Below are 5,290 nucleotides of genomic sequence, written 5' to 3'. Positions count from 1 at the left end.
AATGCCTGAGTTTATCTGGCGGTGTGCCCAAGTCTAAAATCACACCTTCTGTCTGGAACATCCACTTGGTCAAGTTTATGAGCTTTGCTTTTGTATCCTCTATTTCAGATATCATTTCCTTTCACTTCTGTGCCAAAGCTAGACATTAGCACATGGCACCAGGTCCCAGAAGCATGCCCAGAAAGTGATTTGCCGCAGGAAAGTATCTAACTGGGTTAAGGACCATGTGTCCGTTTGACACTGGACATGGCTTTCCTGTATTGCCACAGCTCACCACTGTTTCAGCAGGTCTTTGACCTGTAATGTCAATTTTTTCTCTGTCCTTGGATGCCAGCAGCCCATCACCCAAATAGGACAAAACAGTCACACGCACTTCCTGTGCCGTGGTGCTCACTAGCAAGAGACGCTTCATGACAAAAAGGCTTTTGCCTGAAGCTGCCTTGGGTCAGAGCACAATAAAGTCTGGTGAGATTTTTCTCTTTTAAAAGGAGAGAATTAGGTGGAGGGCAGCTTTGGCCATACTTCGAAGGCAATGAAAATCCAAAGGCAGTTTGCCTCTTGGCTGCTGCTCTGACTCTTGCGTGCTGGCCAAATTCTCCGAAATGCCAAGTGCCCAGTTTCCGATCCGCACGACCAGGCCTGTGATTGCACCTGCGGATTTGTATTGCAACCCACTCTTGACCTGCTCTCCCAGGAGGGATTCACCGGGGACAGAGCTAGAAAAACCAAAAAGTCTACAGGGCCTGGTCCTGTCGTGGAAGTGATATCAGGATTAGGCCCTGGCAATATAATTGTTGGTAAAATTTACTCCCCAAAATGCAATTCTTTCATGAGGTTTGGGAGATTAGGCAGTGATAGCTTGGGAAAAAATATAACTTACTCTCATTTTCTAGTTGTTCCCTCTGAAACTGCACCAGGAGGTGTTCTGCCTCTTTTAATGTCTCAGAGCCAGGCATGTTTGCTTGCAGGTATGCCAGCAGTGTCTTTAAGGTGGTGTAACTTGGTGGCTCCCTGAAGTCGTCCGACTTGTAATGCAGCCAGGTTCTCAAGAGGAGGGCTAGTGGACTGAAAACAAATACATTGACAAAATCCGGTCATAGTCAGTCTTTATAACAGCGACATTTGTCATTCAAGCCTGTATAAAGAAGATGAATATATTCCTTCTGCCATGAGCGAGCAAGGAATTCTGATCTGGGCGCCGTTTTACCTAATCATGGTCTGATCTCACTGACACACATTTTACCACTCTTAATTACTGATCAAAATTAGTAAATGAATACTGAATTGTATCCTCAAGATGCAAAATATAGGACAATTATAACTATTTTTAGCTATAGCAGCATCCTCCAATTTGGTCCAGTATTATGGCAAACAAGTAGAGGAGACACAGGCAAAACATGAACTTCCTGCCCCAAACCCAACCTTTACACAACACAAATCGCCTGGCTTTTCTCGCTTCCTACTTTTCTTGCTTTCTTTTTTCTTGCTACATTTGGGCCACGTTTTGCAGTGTTGCATGCTTTGTTTGCTCTCCCAGAAATGCGGGTAAACTTCAGCTAAGCTGTTGCGACACGTTTGAGGTCTGCCAGTCTCTCCCCTTGCTCTCCTGCAGACAGGCAGGAATAATTCCCATTCTCCTGTACAGACATGGTACATAGGAGTGTAAGAATTACAATTTCCATACTGTCTTCTAACAGCGCATGTGTCTTTTTGTATCATAGGTCCCAGGGGACTTGCAGGCAACACCCCGGGGCAGCATTCTCTGCTCGCAAGGATTTACCGTTTGGATGACAATGGCACACTGACAGCTCATGCACAGCGTTTTTGTGCTGATATTGACACGTTTGTATATTTAGCAGTTACCAGAGTCTCTGATGAAGCCTTAAGCACTGTATGTAGGGGATAAAAACACATCCGTTCCAGAGTGGGCAATAGACTCAGGAGGTCCTGATTTCCAAGGCCATTCCTGTACCCACTAATATACATCCCTTCCCAAGTAAACCCAAAGGGAAGCAGGTTATTCAGCACTTTGTGAAGATCAAACTTACAGATCAGGTCAAGCTTGGACCATCTCAGGTCCAGACTCACCAGCTGCTGCTTCCCAGAACACGCCATACTCGCACTGCACAACCCCACAGCCACCCAGTTCAGAAAGGAGTTTGCGATGGTGGGACTGGTACGTCAGCCATTTGATAATGTATAATCATAATTATTCATAATAATTTTGTAATGTGGTTGGAAAACCTGTGGCATTCTCTGTAACTCCCCTTGCCACAATGTCTTAGGAATGGACAATGCAAAACTTATGAAAACTAAAAACCCTAGTCATGACACTTTGTAGAAAGGTTGTTCCTGGGAGGGAAAAATGCCTTGCGAAGGCTTGGAAGTTAGACTCTCGTCTTGGATTTACTAGTTACGGGGTACTGACTGGAGATGGCATGTGACAGAAAAAGGACGTGGGACTTGTTTCTCCCCAAAACAAATGAAAGAATTTAAGCTACGTGAACCCTTGCTTAAATCCCATCATTGACAAGCAAGACCATGGGAGTTACGGCAATTTAGGAAAACGCTTACTGCCGGAAGCTGTGGAGAAATGCACAGCGATGCACTGCTGAGAGCTAAAGGGAATCAGTGGGATCAACAAGGGGGGATTGAATATAATCCTTCAGTGCATGCCAACCCTCGGACCGGGCAGATGTCAATGTAGAGATGTGCCGAGGGAACCTTCATTAGACTTCTGCCTCTTAAAAATAAAGTAATGGTCCGTATGGACCTAGAGGCAGAAAGAAGGCATCTTCTTTTTCCATTTAAGAAAGGTTTAGTTTCACCATTTTGAGCACTATGTGCAAAGCCATCCACATGTAAACACGATTTAAAAATCCACAATGATGAATGCTTAATCAACGACTAATTAAACAATGATTAAAAAATTCTAGCATGTGTGACTTTGGGGAGAGGCACCTGTACGTCCAGTGCCTGGCACAATCAGGGCTAGAGCTTGGCACAACAGTCTCCCCTAGAGACTGTTGGCACTTCCAGAATAGAAAATGAGACCCATAACAAACAGGAACATGCATATTTGTGGTGAAAAGCAGCAAGGACAACAAGCATGCTTTGTTTGTTCTCCCAGAAATGATTGACCCACAAATAAAAGACTACATCTGTTCAGTTTTGGGGCAGCATCCCAGTCTCTGGCAATTCATGTAGGCATCATACAGATAATTCTTTCTTTATACAAATAAGGCTGGCTATATATATATATATATATATATATATAGCTGATTAAGTTTATCACATCCTCTGAATCCTGAGTTTTTGCTGTACAGCAGAAAGCCACACTTACTTCCCAAGTACTGGTCTGGCCTCTGAGAAAGCCTGGCTGGCATCTCCTGCTACTTTTGGGGTCTCCAGGTTTCCATGCCTAAATATCAAAATGGATATTTTCGACAGTTATTTAAAAAACGGTCCATGTCAGAACGGGAAGACGGTCTATGTCAGAACCTTGTCCAGACATTGAAACATCAAGCTTTCTCTATTTCTCTATCCTCCTGGTGGCTCACTCACGACCTAGAGGGGAAGTGAAGCAGGGGCACAACAAATAATTGCTGGATCCTACAAGTGACTTCACAGCAGAGGTGCTAATGACTTGAAGCAGGCTTTGGGGGCAGGACAGTCCAGAACTCAAGGCAGAAGAAAGAGCACTTCTCTACTAGTCCCAACATCGAGATCAAGTACTACTACTCCATGGCTAGCTCCACTGAAACTTGGAGTCCTTGGAAGTCAAAGTGTTTTCTGTTTGAGGTGTGGGGTTTGGTGCCCGTGTACAACAGCACTCCCCAAAAACAGCGCCCAGAGACAAGAGCACCTGGTACATCTCGTCTGGCTCAACCAGGGTTTCCCTGAAAACCAAAGCTGTCGGTCTGCTGTCCCTCCACGAGAGCAGAGCTGGGGGAGTATTGTGGTGCAGGGTGAGGAAGGGACAGCGATGCTTTGTGCCTTTAGCCCTGTGAAATCCCTCTTCTGATCCAGCAGAGCCCGATTCATGGAGCAAAGAGTTATGCAGCCTGGATTGGTTAACGCTTGGTTTTTCCAGCAGTGTGTTCAGCTGTTTGGAGGACTGCTTGCCTCCAGCTGTCCTACCTTTCTGCTAAAGAACCAAACCGTCCATTTTACTTATTGGTCTGCTTCTTTGAGAAAGTACTGGGCTCTGAGGAGGCATTTTCAACCCAGTTTCAACTGAAACACTGAATTTTTCAGGCTTGTTAGGAAGACATGCATATCATTTAGCTTCTTAAGTACGCCTTCTTCAAAACTATTTGAGATCATTTATTGCAATGCCCCACCTCTAAAGGCCATTATAGCTTCTTCCACAGCTCTTGGCTCTTACCTGCTGAGGGGAAGCTCCAATACATGGCCTGGAGGTAAGAAGGCCCTGTAGGATTTAAAAAACCCGCCGGCATGGGTAAAATCCCTGTGGAGGAGAAATATGTGTTTCTCCAGGCTTCTTGCTCTGCAGTCCCCTGCAGCCTGTGAAACAAAAGACCAAACTCATGACATGAATCATAAAACAAGGGGAGTCCCCACTCTGAAACTCTAATTCAGTTTTGCGTTTTGATAACACAGATGATCGTAGAGCACAAATTACTGAAGTGTCATTATTTTGATGGCCGGTCTAGAGATGGCGCCAATGACGAACTCGTTAGAACCGGTGATTCTTCTGTCCAGTATTACCTTGACATCCTCCCTCCACCATCTCCGTAGCTAACTGCACCCCAGAGACAAGCAGATCTTTCCTCTCCCAACCAGACCAGCGCTGGGACGCTCTAGGGGGGAGAAACACGTCTGGGACAGAGGAAACAGCACGAGTCCGCAGTGCCCCTCCTCTGAACCAGTGCCAAACCCCACGTCCACCCAGTGGTGGAGCAGGGAGGTCTGTTATCAGAAGTGCATGTCGGTAGAGGAGATAGAAACTAAGGCTTGACCATGGGGAATCAAACTCGTCTTGTGAAGGAAGAGCGCTAATCCCACGAGTCCAGGCATATCCCAGAGGTAGCAATGTATTTTGTCTCCCTTTGTCCCTCTTCCAGTTTTACATCTAGGTACAATATTTCTTGTCACTTTTAGACTTGCCCTTGCACTGGCTGGAGCCTGATCCAAGCCCAGGCAAGTTAATGGGAACAAGCCATCATTATTACTCGACAGGCAAATATATGTTAATAGTGGGAAATGGTCCCTGGGAGTGATTCAGTGACTTGTGCGCTACGATACTGGGGTGGAAAGTTTGAGATAG

The 5,290-nt window shown here is 45.6% G+C and overlaps 1 long non-coding RNA gene across 1 annotated transcript; it reads right to left on the bottom strand.

The window, feature by feature from the left end:
• Positions 1 to 989: 989 nt before the first annotated feature.
• On the bottom strand, positions 990 to 4,463 carry LOC102369352. Its single transcript, XR_325342.1, has 3 exons — positions 4,388 to 4,463; positions 3,344 to 3,421; positions 990 to 1,065 (listed from the first exon to the last, which is right to left on the bottom strand). It is a non-coding gene; the product is annotated as an uncharacterized LOC102369352 (long non-coding RNA).
• Between the last annotated feature and the right edge of the window lie 827 nt (positions 4,464 to 5,290).

The sequence above is a fragment of the Alligator sinensis genome, unplaced genomic scaffold (assembly GCF_000455745.1).
Source record: "Alligator sinensis unplaced genomic scaffold, ASM45574v1 scaffold1255_1, whole genome shotgun sequence".
Classification (NCBI taxonomy): Eukaryota; Metazoa; Chordata; order Crocodylia; family Alligatoridae; genus Alligator; species Alligator sinensis.
The sequence above is the reverse complement of the archived record's forward strand: the minus strand, read 5'-3'. Positions and strand labels throughout refer to the sequence as shown.